The sequence below is a fragment of the Manacus candei genome, unplaced genomic scaffold (genome assembly GCF_025592945.1).
Source record: "Manacus candei isolate 608988 ecotype Guabito, Panama unplaced genomic scaffold, ASM2559294v1 h1tg000028l, whole genome shotgun sequence".
NCBI lineage: Eukaryota > Metazoa > Chordata > Aves > Passeriformes > Pipridae > Manacus > Manacus candei.
The window spans coordinates 32,400,121-32,417,557 of NW_026138076.1; the positions used below are offsets into that span (position 1 = coordinate 32,400,121).

Consider the following 17,437-nt stretch of genomic DNA (forward strand, 5'->3'; position numbering starts at 1 on the left):
GCATTTACAAATAATTTAAAGTCTATACAGAAAAAATAATTATGTGGTATTTATGCACCACAGTAATGTCTTCAGACACTGTAAGGATATGTAATGGGCTTATGATTCCCCTCACTATTATCTGTTTCTTCCTAAAGGGCCATATTCTGAGTTTCGTACATGGATGCATGTAAGATCTTACATGTGATCTCACTGCAGCCAATGACATTATTTCTGAGATTAACTAATGACCACTGTGTAAAAGTGCTCATGTTCGTGTTATTGTTAACGAAGGGAAAAGGGGAAAAGAGCTTTTCAGCACAAGGACCACAATCCTGTGTGGAGCAGCAGTCACGGGCTAGGACTGGAAACAGGTGCTCATGGATCAAGCAAGCCCTCCTGAGGCCATTGAGTGGGTCCAGGGCTTAATCTTCATACAGACCACAGGGCTACCCATTCCCCTATAGCTCTTCTTGCTGGTGTCTGAGGGACAGATTTCCCTGCTAAGCTTTTGCCTGAATGTTACAAAGCTTTCTTTTTTAAGAACTGCTGTGTAATAACCTAAAATAGCCTGCCTCATCCATCCTGAGTGCAGCTGGGCAGAGTTCCTTCACAGTATCTGTCATGCCTAAAAATATTCCTGTTATGAAAACAGAGACAGAGATGTCTGTTTTTGTGTGCTGTGCCTGTGTGTTTAATGTATGTGCAAGTGCATGTAGAGTAAGTCTGAGGTTGAGCTTCCTCCTCCACGGAGCATGAACGCTGTACTGAAGGATCATCTAATGTCATAGTTTCATGAATAAGGGCTTGATATTTGTTTCTGAATATCTGTCTCTAGCTCTACTACTGCACTATAAATACATCTAAACCAAAGCAGACGGTATGTAAAGCAGGGCAGGGAATACCTCTGACTTCTAGACTTGCTAAACTTGCAGAGCTGTGGGCAGTGCTGCTCGCAGTAATACTTTACAGGCGTGAGAGAAATACAATGAGCAATGAGGCAGGCTAAGCCTCACAAGTGAGATGAGGTATAATATTTGAATGTTTCCAAGGAAGGAAACTAAAGGGCAGTGCAAAGTAGGTAAGATGTACTTTGGTGTGTAGAGAATGACAGTGGTGAGGGCCATAGTGACAAAGCACAAAGGTGGAAGGTGTTTTAGACCATATGAGGTTTTCCTTCTTTGAAAGTTTTAAGTCATAGAAAAAGCCCATAAAGGATTCAGATATGACCATACAGAAACAGGAACCAATGAAAGAAATTAAGTCTTGGGGTAGAGGAAAACCCTATTAGTTGAGCATTTCTCACAGCTTTTTTCCCCTTCTTTCTTCTGAAATGATGATGTGTTCAGCTTCATAACACAGGCAAACCCTGCAACTGAACCTGCCCAGTTTAGGTGTTCTAAAGTGCAAAAACATGCAAGCACGAACACCTGCTGAGTTCAGGAGAACAGAAAGAAACAAAAGAAAGGATAAAACAAAGAAAATGCCCAGGTTATCTCCAGTTCCCTCTGAACCTAGTCCAGGTCAGCACTGTTGTGCTGGCTATACTGCAATATATGAGTTTCTGCAGGATGCCCACATTTTATGGAATAGATTTTATTTCTCACAAGTGCTATCTTTACCTGAGGTTAGTGTTACTTTGAAACCTTCTTTGCTTCATAGTTTCCACAGTTCTACAAACAGTATCTCCATGTACTCATCCTCTGTGACTGCTGAAAACTACTTCTAAATTTCCTGGAGGGAGAGACACAGTCAGATGAGGCAGCACTTTTCTGCCCAGTTCTGCACAGCAGAACTAGTAACTCTTTCAAAAAGACTCTCATGTACCCCCCTGAATATCCTGATTTAGTGCAAACTCACATTCATATATATAATTAACATTTTAAAAGGATTTCTAAAGTGTGTGTCATAGCCTATAAAATTCTTTGGCAAATGCAGAGGAATTTAGGTACTTTGAGGTTAAAACAGTTTTGGCAGAATAAAGAAAACTAGAAGCAGTAATAAAAACCCCAAATCCCTGAAAGTACACAATGTGTCCTTCCCCATGCACTAGGCTGCAACAAGTGTGTTGATAGGCAGCATTGGATACGCAAGGATGATGTAAACAAAAAGCCTGGGATTGCAAAGTAAATATTTGGGTGTATTAGCTAACTGTTTGTGGGGGTTTTTTCCGCTTTTAAATTTGTTTGTATTAATGTTTAAGTCCAACTCACCTTCTAAAAAAAGATAACTGCAATGATCTGTCTCCTGCCCACAGTCATCTCTTCATCAATATTTTTGCTTATCTCTCTTCTCATGTTTCATGTTGTTTCAAAGCAGCTCTTTAGCAATCCACAAAAATGTTAGCTATCCAGCTAGGTTTAAGTGGACCCCAGCTGAAGTAAATACTCCACACAGGCATACTATCTTTTCCATTTCTTGGTTAGTCCTCTTTGGGCCTGCTACATGTAGATCAGGAGTCTTTAAAATGTTTAGTGAGGAAACCATGCAATACAGAAACTATTGCTTTCACAGTGCTGTGTTTCTATAGTAACCATCTTATTAAAGCACTGCAGCCATCTGCTTTAAATACTAACTTCATAAGACCATCAGGACTAGCTTAAAACAATATCACATGTTCATTAAATATTAAAACTAGAAACAAGAGGACAAGAAGAGAGAACTACAGGATAGAGCTTTTTCCTGTTCCTTCAATCTAATCTTTGAAAAAAACCCACACTTGTTTGCTCTTTTTAGATAATTTAACAGTTCATGCCACTGCTTTAGAAAAAAATTGTGACCACACTAGCTGCTAGTGGCATAAACTACAACTTTCCAGGATGCTGCAACTACAAACAAATGAAGAGTATAGCTTCCTGGGGTAGGTGTTCAGTTTGTGTATGTTCCTAATAACAGATTTTCTGGACCCTGTTTTTGTAGCAGTACTCTCAGACATACGAAGTCTTTGGAGGAGGAAGCACGCAGGGGAAGAGCCAGCAGCAGCTGAGAGGTGCCACACTGAAGCAAATAACTGTCTTTTTTTATCATAGTCTGCTAAAGGGCAAATGCCTCAGAGAAATGTATAATCCCTCAGTAATGCATTCAGCAACCTCCAGCTCACAGCCAGAACCATGAGACTTAAACCCCCTATCACTTGTATCCTAAGGAGCAGGCGCCTAGACACAGTCCTAATTCACAGAAATGCCTGCCACCTTCCAAAGAACCTGCATCAGCAGCAGGTTGTGACAGCAAGGTCCTTAGATTAAGCACACCCGTCATATTTGTTTCCTTTAAGCAATTTGAAATCCGTTGGCTGTTACCTTCTTCAAATACTGTCTTTCTTCAAACTGTGCTAGAGAGCCAAAGGTAAGCTCCTGAGACCCCTTCTCTGCCTTTAGCCCATGGTATCTTGCTACACTCCAGAGTTATTTTCACTGTGTTCCACTTCTTGCTCCCTCATACTATGCTGCCCCTTTTGAGGCCCAGACCCCAGAGTCAGAATACATGGGAACATCTGAAAATTTCACTGGAACAAGAAAGAATAGGAGAACTCAGATTTTCCCAATGGACAAACCACACACCTCTGGCACTACAGCTAAGAGAAATATGTTCTAGTGTTTTGCATTCTCTCAAACGTTTCTATCTTCATCCATGAAGACAGCTTAGCAAACCCATAAATAATACTAAGATTAAGTACTGTATTGGATTTGTTTTTCCCACTTCTCGTAACTGCCACATTGAGCAAGTGCCTACACTTAAGCTGTTCGTTATATTGTCCAGATCTTCTGCGGCAGAGAGCATTTGCATCATGCATGGAATAGCGGCAGTGTGCCCAGACAACACTGACATGGTCCTTGGCCAAAAAATTCACAGTCTAATGGATCACCAGACCCTCACAAAAATGTGTAATTACTTATTTTAAGATTCCCCCAATATGCAGTTCCTCCTCTTTGATGATGCCAACTTCTCTGTTTCACACACCAGCTTTTTTTCTGAAGTTCTTCTGAGGTCTCTCGAATACAAAACCCAAAAGCAGTATCTCAAAAGGCAGGAACAATTGTAAGCACAAACACTGAACGAGGAACAGGAGTTCCTGGAGTTACACTAAACATCAAGCTGAACAGTTATGTGAGTCCTTTTGAGAAAAAAAGGCAATTTTTGCACAGGCTGTAAGTCCTCTTTGTGTGGCTTTGTCAGACATTGTTACCTTTCTTCTCAAGCCTTGGCAGGGCTTCAACTGGAATGCTATATCTGTCCAAAAGGAAAAAATGTTCATCAAAATGAGAAGACTTGGCAGAGTACAGAATCTCCTTTAACAGAGGTCTTCTAGAGCAGATTATCCAACTATTTGTCAAAATGACAGTTATGATTTGGCTGACTTAGGAGAAGAAGATGGAATAAATGGTCTCTTCCATGGCTATTTCACACAACTTTTAGGAACAACTTGTCCATCTTTCTCACTGCTGTGCACTGGTACAGGGAAATACTATTTAGTATATCCCGATGAGAATTTTCCTGGATAAGGGTGCAAGCAAGTTTGCACAGACCATAAAGAGGCTCGCAAAGGAAACATGCTGGCCACTCTTCCCCTGAAAATTAAACTAACCTAAATTTTCCACATCAAAACTTTACACTGGAGCATGACATTCTTTTACATGGAATTTCATGGTATTTGCTGTGCTTGAGACAACCATACTCTCCACATTTGGGGACCTTCAGCAAGGATAAATAATTAGGAAAAAAAAAGGCTGCTAGATAGTGGAACATGAGTAGAAGAGAAGGTCTGATTTTGCTGCTTCCAGTGTATCTCTATTGAATTCATAAATCAGTATTTCTGCAGCTTGCCTGTTAAATAATAAAGGCTGTTTTCTTTTATTGATGTATAATTTGACTATTAGAAATGGAGGTTTCATCCTGTTTTGAAGCTTTGGAGGTTGGCCATGGCCAAAGTCAGGCTGGTGGGCAAAGCACAGTAGTGTTTCTTGTACGACTGAAAGACAGAGGAAGAAACCTCAGCACCTCATTGGCTTAATTCTGTGAACATGAAGAAGCCATTGCTGGTATGGCTCAGATAACTTTTTTTTTTTTTAAACTTACTCTGTAAGGTGTTATTTTCTTGCTTTCCTAAGAACATCTCTGGGCATTTTCCCCTTTACATTCCCCAGTACTGTAAAAATCTAAAATGCTGCTTTTTTCTTTGTTTCTATTCTCTTTTGCACACATCATAGTTCTTGTAACTCTTGAATTAACAGGACTTGTTATGTTTTTAAGGTGATGTGAAACATTTTCTGCCTGTGGTTTGTGCTGAGCAGATATTCTGCAGGTTGGTTGCATGTTCCCACCTTGCCTTTGAGTGCTGTGGGCAGTTGTTAATGTGACTTAATGTACTGTCAAGCAAGTGTTTTGTAAGTTGTCTTCTCTCTGCACAAAAGCAATAAGCAATTGGTCTGTTAAGGAACCATCTTCTGCTGAGAAAACAATGAGTAACAGAGACAGAGGAACAGTGTGACCCCAGTCTGTGTACCTCTCAGGTCAGGAAGTCCTCCCACTGCCTCACTCAGTGCTGCAAATTTTGGTAGCGCAATTCAGATCCTATCCAAGATTCCCAGCTCCAAAAGACATTAATGACAAATCCCTCAGGTAAATACCAAGGTGCTGTTTCATCTCTTCTCCACTTCCCCTGCTTTTTTTGGTAGATTGGCTTTTCAAAAGGGTCAGGGAAGAGGGAGATTGGCAGCAAATTATAAACTGGTGAATAATCTCTCACTCTCTCTCACACACACATATGGCAGAGAAAGCTATGGCCAGGAACAGTTGTTTATTATGACAAGGGATTTTCTTCCCCAAACTATGCACTGTCATGACTGTTGATCACCAAATCTCAGTATAAGAAAAATCAAAAGTCCTAAGTCTCTTCTTTGGGAGTTGTAAAACTCTTTAGTAAGACTTGCACCCATGCATCTGAAGACATAATTAAATTTTAGGTGTGCCTTTCGCTGAACTTGTTAAACAAGATTTCCATTGCTTTTTTACCTAGAGGACAAACCCATGACAGAGTCTGTATTTATTTTGAGATACTCATCTAAACTGACACAATGGCAGTATTCACCCTGTAGCTACAATGGTAATCTTACAGTGTTCCCTCCCTCCTGATCCAACCGAAAGCATGGGATAAAATAATCTTTATCATAAGCAGCATTTCTTCCCTTATATTCTCTTCACTGGGTGGCTAAAAGAAGCTCTTTGTATAACATAAGAAAATATCATAAACAGTAACAGTAAGAAGATTCTCTGAGTCAAAGATGCACCAGATAGAATTTGTGTATCTGTATGGACCTTACACTGGTTAAGTTAAACATACTGGTGAAGCCCACAGACATCATAAATACTAATAATCCAGTCCTTATAAACCTCAGTACTTTCTGATTAAGAACAATTTAAAAAGTGCTTCAGGGCTTCTGAAGAAAGATTCCAGAAGATGTACAATGACGTATCCAAGAGAAAGCAATAAACATTAAGGGATGAGTTTACTTTAAGGCTCTAATTCTCCTTTTTCCAAGTCTGCCCATACTTGTACAGTTTCACAGTAAGGTGGATTTGCTTTCCTCAGGCAGGAGAAACGCTACAAAGAGCTCTTAAAATAGGAACACAGCAGTGACCTATTTTCAGTACTTCCATTCTTATTTCTAGGTCCATTATATACAGTGTAATGAACATTGTAATGAACATTCAGCAGTGAAAAGACATCAATAACTGACCAAGTACATTTGCTCACATTCTCAATGCAAGATTAAAAATAGCTAGGAGACTGGGCAAAACCAGTGATGGGTTAGAGGCTGACCTGCAGAGCACTTCATCTGCTCAGAGTAGAGCTGTCTGACCACAAGAAATGAGTTAGTGACCAGGCCAGAGTGGACATGTGTCAGCCTCTCTAGTTTTGTTTTGTTTTGTTTACATAGCAAAAAAAGTCTGCATAAACTCTGACAACTCCAATGCAGACCTGCCATGGGTATGATTGGAAAAGATGAAGACTATGGACTAGCTTTATACTTACCAGTTTTATTCAGTAACGGGATTAAACTGTATTGGAGGAGAGGGATGGGCTTTGTCATTATGATTATTTACAGACACTGAGATGTATTATAGCAACTAATATAAAATAGAACTACCATCTTTTTGCCATCTCATCTGCTTCTGAAAGGTCAAACTTTCTACTTGAGAGGAGAAAAAGAATTTTTCATCATTTAATAGGCTTTTGCAAAGCTGAGATTAAATTCTTTGATTCCAAAAGTGAAACCTGGAACTGATTTATTAACAAGTGTTGGTTATTTTTGCTCATTTAGCAGCTTTTTCAAGAAAGCTCTGTTTATCTTTGGAAACTACTCACAGTTATAGAATCTGTCTTCCTCCACATAAATGTATTTCTGAGACAACTACCAAGAATGCTAGAATCTGTCAAAAACTAGTTGTCTGCCCATATACTCCACTTTAGTATAAACTGCTAACTTCTAGGAAGCAAACTGCTTTGGAGTAATTTGGCATAGAATGCAAATGTCTTTACAGAACTTCAAGGGTAAAGAAGGGATTTTTTTTTTTTGGAAGTAGACATGTAAAAAATATACATGTGAAGATAATGGACATGTGCCAGTTGAGCATACAGTCCTTGGTTTGCTAAAGGAGAGTTTCAGCTATGATTTTTTCCCCCTAAGGCCCATGTCAAAAAAACCAAGTCAGTCATAGAGTGGTATTCATATTTTGTAGATGGAGGTGTTTATTTTGAAACTACTAAGGCATCTTTTTCCTAAATGGATGGTTATATCCTGACTACAAAGCATTCATTAGTGCCCAAGTGCAAGTGTTAATAAAGGAATAAAAAAGGAACGGTCAATCAGGAACCACGCAATCATGCAGTGTTCTTTTCTTTTAGCCAAAGTAAGTCAGCTTTGCAGTTCCTTCCCGTTTCAAAAATTTGATGTACTTTCTGAGTTAGTTCAACAGACTTACGGTGCTAAAGAACCCAGTCAGTTCTATCCTCAAGCTGCTGAATCACTTATCCGCCGCTCCTGCTAGCTAATAGTAGCTATTTTTAGTTTATGGTATAAAACGCTCTCATGGTGGCAATGATATTTCAAAAGAGTTTGGGAGCAAATCATCTGCCCTGAACGTCTCTCAGCCTGCGTTCAGTATGAGTGCCTCGCTATTCACTCCCAGCACTGGCAATCTAGGTCACCCTGGCGCGCGGGATGTGGCATTTGCTGGCTCTTTCATAACTGCCCGTAAGAGTTCTGGGGTCATGTTTGTAAACACTGCTGCCATGTGCGCGTAAGCACGTGGCGAGACACCAGCATGACCTGGAGTGCCAAGACGGGAGGTAAATCTTGGCGCCAGTGTCGATGTCGCTAAGCCAACTAGCGCCGACTCTCCCGCTGGAGCGCACCCCTCACAGCCCTGTGGAACACCGCGGCGGGTGGTTTGAAGGGCAAAGGGGAACCCTCTTCCTGTTCGTGGCACATGTGGACATGTGCTAATGTTGATGATGGCCCAGCAGGTTCATCTCTCAGTGGTGAGCAAATGGCAGTGCTGAATTGTTCTCGAGAAAAATAAAACCGATTTCTGTCCTAAGTCACTGAAATTGGAGTCCACATGGTCCCACAACACAATGCAAAACTCTGGCTCTTAGGGAAAAGAACCGTATAAGGGCATACTGCCACAGTTTCCAAAATTACTTCAAAGACACATAACCGAGACTTCGTGTCTGTAATAGCTTTTTGCTGGCTTTGCATTGATGAAATTAAGACCACATTTCAGGCATTTGAGGAAGTAGCTCCTAAATTATTTCTGTTTATCAGCAGAGGTTACATGATATGGCCAGTACAAACAAAAGTCACGAGTCTTTCATTTCCTCTTAATGAGAAAAGAGCAGATCCAGCCACCCAAACCTATGCAAAGTTTCATATCACCCTGGCCATACACTTTATATGCTTCAAGAAAAAAAAAAGTGGGATAGGGGATACAGTCTGTGGTCAACACCTCTCTCTCCAATAGCAGCTCTGTCTCAAGTGCAGCTGTCTCATTTGCTTTGACCTTTGCTGAGAGAGCTGAGAATAGGACAAAGAGTTAAAGTGTTACCAGTCCCTGCTGAGTCTGCATTTCTCAGCCAGGCAAGCCAGAGAGGCGGCTCGGAGAGGGTGTGCACACAGCAGAGGGTGAGAGGGAGGGTGAGTGGGGAGGAGAGTAAAACAAAAGGAGAAAAATAAACTGTGCACACCCCGAAACAAAACAGGGGAACAAGTACAGAAAAATGCTCGTCTTTGAAGAACAGGAACTTTTCTGTTTGTTTCCCTCCATGTAGTTATATCTTGTTATCTGAACTCAAGGTACAGTAGATATATGAGTCCTTGAACTCTGAACTGGTGAGGAGAGCAGCAAAAGTAAGTCAATACAATTTTAGCTGAGCGGCTGGAAAGAAGCAGGCTTTGTCTTTTGTGCCTCAGCTATGGGAGGCCATTTAATGCAGCAATGCACAGCTGTTCAAACCTCTTTCTTGATGTATGCCAATGGCCTGCTAAAACAAAGCAAAACCAAGGCAGTCTTCTCCGAGTGATAATGCAACTGTGGTTTCAAACACTAGCTGCTCCAAACTACTTGTGCTTCATTAAGCCCCATCTCTTAAACCCGGACAAAAAGCGGTCCCTGGTTTATTAGTGGGAAATGAAAAAAAATGTGCCCATTCATTTCCACAGGCTTTTTGAAATCCTGCCCTACTGTAAATGTTACCCAATTCCCTAGCAGTGTCTCTGGAAAGCAGAAAAGTACCTTCCTCGCTACTTCGTGTATATCTAGCTAGCGCTCCCCAGTGCTACGACTCTATCGAGCAATGAAGTTTCTATTTTTGACTCACTGTGGACAACCTTGCTCTAAACCCCCGGCCTGAATATTGCTTGAATGTAAAATGAGCAAACCCAAACACGCCAGCACTCTCCACTGTCACAGCCCTGCTATGAGCAGCCACGAGCGTGGGTGAGAAACAGGAGCTCAAACAGGAGCTCTCGCAAGCTGCACGAAGGGAACCCGGCCCTGCAGCGGGGCACCCTCAGCCCATCGCTGTGCCTCGGGACACCTGGGAGCGTGTTTGTAAACAGCAGGGCCATGTGCACAGGAGCTTGGCTGAACCTCCAAACCTAGGGAGGGGAGCAACGGGGGAGGCAAGTGCGAATGCCCCCACTCCATCATCTTCCAAAGTAGTTTGCAGTGCTATTGGATCCCTAAACATAGCAGGGAAAAATCCATCTGTCCTTCATGGTCAACTGCCTCTGCCAGCATCCAGAGAAGCTGCATGAGCTAAATTACCAATCGGATTTTATTTTCAAATGCATTTTATCATGGATTCTATCACAAGTCTGTGAATGTGCTAAAGTTAAATAGGGTAGGCCCTTGGTGAAATGCACTCTGCACCAGGCAGGCTGAGCTGTGACTATCACCCGCAGCACAGGAACTCTCAAAGGCCAGAGGGAGACATTAAAACTTACCATCTCCATTTCAGGTCTAGGAGATAACAGGCAACTGTTACACAGAAAGGTACGAATGCTTCTAAGGTTGTGTCACCTGCACAGGTTTGTGCATCTCATCTCCAGCAGAGAGATTTCTGACAAGAAATTAAAGTTTGTTTTGGTTTTTCCCCTCCTTTGAGCTCTGCTACCAAGTATGATGTCAACATGAGGGCTTGTGAACCCTGACACACCTTTAATTGGTAAAAGAGATCAAATGGGAGTTGTGTCCTAGGTTGAAGCTGATGTACATGAACAGTTTACAGACTGTGGGAAATCTTGCCTGAATGATTAGGAGGACTGAGGGCATTAAAGGGAGTTATTAGAATACTTACTTATTGAAATGACATTACATAACTCTTTCACACAGTGTGATTAACTGACACAACATACTATTTTTAATTATTGTTACTTTAATTATTTGTTTGGAGGTGCATGGAGACATCTACAGTGCCAGTAAAATGGAGATAACATCCTTTCCTGCACCCTTTCTCACTTGGAGTGGGGTTTAAACAATGCTGCAAAGCAGAGCACAAAAGGAGCCATCCTCTTCCCTGAGGAGATTTATTTAATTTTAATTTGCTAGGTTGTTTTGGATGAGCACTGCTGATTTAAAGGTCTGAAGGTTTGTGCAGCAAAGAGAACACCTCAATAAACAGAAAATGCTACTGAAAACCAACTTCTGAAAAAAAGTGAAAAGTGTCTAGTTTCTGTTTCTTAAAATTGATACTTCTGTTATCTTAGTAAGCAGAGAAAACTATCTGTAAACCTCTGAATGAGCAGGAAGGAGGGTATCATGGGTAAAGCACTGGGGTTTAGGAGATATGGGTTCAGTTCCTAGCTATACCACAGCTTTCCTGTAGGTCTTTTAGGGTTAAAAAAAAAGACACTGAAATGAATTACTCCAGCAGGGTTTGTACCACAATGCGTGATCTCTGTGTGCTTTGGCTCTCAGTTGTTTCTTATTAATTTTGTACCCTTTCTCTTACTCTTTTCGTGTTTTGCCTGCTCATTAACGTTAGCACCCTTGGGAAAAGACTGCAGCAGTGCTGGTGAGGAACTCCTCTTACACACATATACAGACATATGTACACAGAGGGCAGTAATAGCAGCTTTGCTTTATTTACTGCAAATATTTAGTTTTTTTGAAGGGAGCTGCCTGCCTCTGCTATACGCAAGAGTTACTAACACTCTGACCCCTTGTGTGCTGCCAGACCCCTTTTCCCTGCCTCCTTTACTGAATTAAACAGTAAAATGGAACAAAAATGGCTTATGTTTGTACAGCCCCAAGCACAGTGGGATTCTGTTTCGTGGTTGGGATATGAGGTGCCTCCTAATGTGCAATAATTAATTTCACTCCATCCACTCTCCTTATATTTAGAAGCATCAGAGTTGCCATCCTGAATTAGACTCATGCTTCAGCTTGTCCAACAGAGGATCTTCAACGAGCTAGTTGTTTCAAGAAAAAGCATAGTAGTTAGATTCACTCTTCCAGAGACAAAACTTCTTTCTAATCCATCAGCTAGACTTTATATTTTATTGGAAAATACATGTCAACTTGCAACTGCTTTGAAAACTTGGGGTTTTTTAAAAGTAAAAATCAGTTTTTAGCTTCTATACCTGCCTCTTAGCCTTTCCATCCACTTCTCTCCCTGTCCCCTCAAAGAAGAAAAGAATAGCTCCAAAACTACTTTTCTTTTTTTTTCCAGTTACTACAAAATATAGGCTGACTAGGTACCTCACTTCTACAAGTGCCTCTGTTACAGTTCTCTGAGCCCAAGGAAAATGAACAGGGCTTTGTGAAAATGGCAGGGGCTGCCATCAGTTTGCAGGATCACAAGCCAGCTGACAACACTGGGGGGGGGGGGGGAAGCCACCTATACTTAACATATTGTCAACTGCACACATAGGCATAGTGGAAAAATTGATAGAAATCTGTGTCTTCCTGCCTGGTCTCTCACTTTTCGGGCACTACACACAGTAACAGAGAGAAAAAAACCCAGATCAGCACAATTTTTCTTTATGTACTGCCTTCTCACACCTACAGAAGTTTCTTCTCTGCATTAAGGATTATAGGGAAGCAGAAAAGCACAGGTCTAAACTTACTTAAGGAAAACAAATGTTCCATGTAGAATATGGAGAGCACCATAGAAACAACAGAGAACCGAAAGGCTGTGTTTTTCTGGTTTTTGCATTTTTTGTCTTTATAAATATAAAGAGTGTTTTCCCCTATTTGGTCAGTATTTTCAGTTGCTTCTGGGTATGTAATGTGTACACTTGCAACTAACTGTGCATGGAATGGAAACTCACTAGCACAGGTTTTCTTTCCCCCAAAATGTCTACTAGTTATACTAAGTTAAATAAGTGTTAAATCTGACCCCTTCTAGTTGTTCAGTTTTCATGTTTTTGATTTTTACTATTGCCATTTTAGTAATAATTCAGAGCTTTCTGGGCAGACAAACTTGAAATCAAACAGACAAGCAAGCAAAGGAGTACAGAGGGAACAAAAATTTGGTAACTTGAAAGTATGTTAAAGTCTGTAATACATGCATACTCTCACCCCAACTTCTCTATATCCCAGGGAAAGGAGAGTCCAATGTATTTTCCAGATTTCATATGCTCTCTTTTAGGAATAAATGGCATTCCTTTTATTAAGCTGTACATGCACTTCAAGCTTCACAGAAATATCTCACTTCTGTGAACTTTGGGAGAACGGAAGAAACTCCTGCTTTACTGCAACAATTCCTTTTCCTCATTTTACCGTGAGCAGGACAGTAATGCTACTTGCACACAAGAGGAAATATGCAATCATTCTTTTCTCCTTTTTGCTTACATAAGAGCTGAAAGAGTTTTGTGTCCTTTGGCAAGTATAAAAATTGTATAACTTCAAAGAATGTGACTTCAAACACAAGTGAAGTAGCATTGAAAGAACAAACAGATTAAACAAAGATGAAAAAAACCACCAGGGGCATGAAATGGGGGTGAGTGCAGCATGAACAGTTGTTGTCTCTCATGCAAAGGGACAAACATGGAAAGATACTAAAGGACACTGAAGTTGAGGGCAAAACTCTCCTCCAGCATCAGGCCCGGGGTTAATGTCTACCCTTTGATCTCTCCAACAGCCCCAGAAGTGGCAAGAGAAGGAACAAATACTCAGTACAAACTCAGGAATACTTTTGTCACATATTCTATCATATATTCTTTACTTTCACTTGCTACCTTCTGCTAGCCAGCTGCTGCAAAAATAATGGGAACTGTGGGTCAAAAAAGAAAAGAAAAGGAAAGGCAGTAAGGAAACAATGGATATGGATATGACACAAAAATTGTGTCTCACAAATGAGACAACAGGTGAGCAAGAAAACACTGCAATGTAATACCAACAATACAGTGATGTAATAGACATTAACATAAAATGGAAGCGACCAATGTGAATACCACTGCTGGCAGAAGCCATGGGTATAACAAGATCTGTGGATCAGCCTTCATACTCTGTTGCATGACTGAATACTATGATTCATCTAGACAAATTCAGAATATGGAAGAGACATTTGTACCAACTGCTTCCTCCCCATGAGCTAAAAACAGATCTCAGGATTCATTTTGTAAGGCAAGTGATGTGCTTTGCACACTGTTCCGAGCACTTGCTGCAAAGCTGCGTAAGAAAGTCTGAAACCGTTCATGAGACTGGATGAGGAGCAGAACATCTGACAACGAAGTCCCACAGTGCATGCAAGAGCACAGGCTTCAAGTGTCTCTGGAGACTAAAACCTGTCTGACAACTTTGGTTTAGGTCCACAGGGGAGGGCATGAAACACGTTGCCACTTGGGTGCTTCTGACCAGCTACAGTGCGTTTTCACAGAATCACAGAATTTTCATCTGTGCAAGGCATCCCCGGTAACTATTACCACTTGTCCCTGATCCTTTGGGGTTTTTTTTTTGAACAACAGATCGGTGGCGTTATTCATTTGGATGAGTAAATGAAGAAATCTCCAGCAAGCTTCTTGTGTCTAATGGAGATCCAAAACTTGCCTTACAGTGGTATCAGCTTTCGTAACAGCAACGCCTCTTTGTGTCAACATGTCTAATTAAGTAGTAAAGACTTTCACCTATTTGATTTTACTTATAAAGTTAGTAGGATTCATGATTTTTTTTTTGTTCTTTAAAAAGGGAATTGTTCTAGTATCCTAACAGGCAGTGAGTCATGCCTAATTAAGGAAAAAATATATAACCATTTAGAGTGGGATTCTTGTATTGCAAAGAGCTGTTTTGTCATAAAAGCTTTTGGGGATTGAATTATAAAATTTTTTAAAAGGGAAGGAGGGGCATAAAAATAATTTGAAACCTTTGCAACAATTCCCTCAACCCCCATCTCATAGCTCAGGTCAGTCCGTTCCAGACAAACACGTCAACACAGCCCAGATTGCGTTCGAGTGCTGAGGGAAAAAACAACGGCATCCTGACAAAGGACCCAGAGATCCAGAATGCAACACAGATGCAGAAAGCTCAGCCAAAAACCAAACTGCGATATGGGTTCTTAAAACTGTGCATTTTTTTATTTCTTTTCCCCTCCTCCGCCGCTTGTGAGGACCAGGGACATTCCTAGAACTCTGTCCTCACTGGCTGCGTCAAGGCAGCTGCCGAGGATGCTGGGACACTGTTTGTAAACACTGTAACCACGTGCGCGCAACCACATGGAGAGTCATCATCCCGACCTAAACGTCTACCCACTTGGTAAGCCGGGGTTTTACTGAAATGGAGCCAAATCCTTTCCCAACACGATGTGACTTAAAGCAGCTCACGCCAGGACATTGGAAGACAAACTTGGACTGCTTATGCATTATTAGAAAGGAAATTAGGCAGAGAAGTTGGTTAAACTTTAGTCATTGAAATGTAAGTTTAAGGACAAGGTAGCTCACATAGAGTAAAGAAGTTATTCCTTATACATCTGCAAAAAATTCAGCTTAAACCTAGAAACTTCTCCTTCACCATGCACACACCTGGTGAAACCAATATTCATATGCTGGGAAACCGCGTGGAATATATTTGAGGTTAGAGGTAACGCTGTAGAACAAGTGAAGGTTACTTCAAGTTGTCTAAATTGCATCACAGTAATGAGAGTGTGGAGGCTACTGCCCTGTACCTAGGAAGACACTTCCAAGGGGTATTTGGTTGTTGAGCTATTCCTGGTTATCTTAGCCATCTAAACACTCACCTGCTCACTTCTCTGCTACTTCTTTGAAACTGTCTGTTGTGGTTTAACAAATCTCTGTACTCGATTAGGGTTAAAATGCTGAATTATCCCTTCTTGCTTAACTTGAGCATAGAACGAGCCTATTCCTTTCACACTGCAATAGAAATGCCTCCTTTATTTTTTATTTTTTTTTTTAGCAAGAGGAAAAGCACACACACCTGGAATTATGTCAAATACTGGAAGCCTTTATTTATCTGTCAGAATAATCTTACTGGGATTTCTTGCCATATGTATGTTACAGGGCAACAGCACTCCAACTTGGAATCCACACCTCCACAGAAAACTTTGCTTTTTAAGGACAGCCTGAATTTTGTTCAGGTTCCTAAGATGATTCAGAGTTCTGGAAGGTGTTTGACAGAGATGAACAAGCCTACTTGAAAAGACAGACAGGAATTTAAATCTTTATGGCTTTTATTCGTTAATGTTTTTTCTCAGTTTTTTCAAAGCATGGCAACTTTCTTTAAATTGACCCCAGATTTAAAATCCTTTACTATGAAAAACTAGTAGAACACTCTTTTTGATCCTCCTATAAGTTAGAGCATATTTTTTTCTTCATTTCAAGAACAGTGTGAGATATGTGGGTGAAATTAGTTAGCTGTTCTATTTCTCAAACCTTATTTTTCTCTACCTTCCTTCTGTTACTCCCTGTTACGTAATGGAAGGCACATTCTCCATATTTTAATCAAAACAACCTCTTTGGGTCAGTCATCAGCTGTCCTTGGGATTAGTCCAGCTGATGCTGGAGGTTCAGAATTTTATTCCTTAACCCCACCACCACTGTGTCCACCCACAGAGCAATTCCTTGACAAAATGGGTGATTTTTCCATATATAATTTTTTTTTAAAGCAGACTTATCTATCCTAAGGGAAGGCAGAAGTGACTTCTTTTCAATGGGTGACTGAGAGGGTGATTACTCATGGTGCTTTCCATTTGTAAGGTTTTATTATCTAGGATATTGGGACAAGCTATGCAAATTGAACGTGCAAGCAGTGATGATCTGAAAGTCTAACAACCAGAACTATGGCAACTTGTTACTAGTTACTTGTTCAGTGCTCAAAAGCATATTTTTGCTGCAGAATATCATTAAATGAGTAAGATGGTATTCACTGCCTTATGGCGTAAGGGATGGGAATAATGCTTCAAGTGTGATTGATTCATATAATTCTGTTTTTGGCTTTCAGCCATGATGCAGTCATATGCTTTATCTCTGTTCAGACTACAGTTTTCTTTTTTTTTTTATAATGAATCATAGTACATCCCACTCCATTTCAGAACCAGCACATTTCCTTTCAAAATGATGTCACAACACTTACTGCTGCTGGCTGACTGCCTTAACAGCAATCAGAGAGCTGGACTAAATAAATACTGTATATTATTTGGCGAAATCATTTGTGGTTGTGTTCTCCAGCACAGTTTCCAATATAACCACCAATTCTACTTGAAACTTGGCAACTTTGTTCTACCACTTTCAGGCTCCAATTGTGAAGCTGGCTTACAGATGCTGCTACCATGCCTAGTGCTGCTGTGCAGCAGCCCAGTGAGAGAGGTAGAGGGGTCACTCAATATGACAAGCCAAATTTGACACCTCTTCTGAAATTCCACCTTGAAAAATTATCAGCTTTTTAAAAAGGACCTTATTTGGCTCCTGTAGAAGCACAAAACATCTCCCCTGAGACTTAA

The 17,437-nt window shown here is 40.7% G+C and overlaps 1 protein-coding gene across 6 annotated transcripts in view; it reads right to left on the reverse strand.

Moving 5' to 3' along the window:
• Positions 1-17,437, reverse strand: part of TET2 (tet methylcytosine dioxygenase 2) — a 69,987-nt gene that overhangs the window by 50,026 nt on the left and 2,524 nt on the right. The window contains exon 2 of one of the 6 annotated variants that reach the window (XM_051789621.1): positions 1,602-1,713. The exons of the other annotated variants lie outside the window; for them this stretch is intronic. The gene's annotated coding sequence lies outside the window, so the exon portion shown is untranslated. The remainder of the gene's footprint in view (positions 1-1,601; positions 1,714-17,437) is intronic. 6 annotated transcript variants of the gene reach the window in all.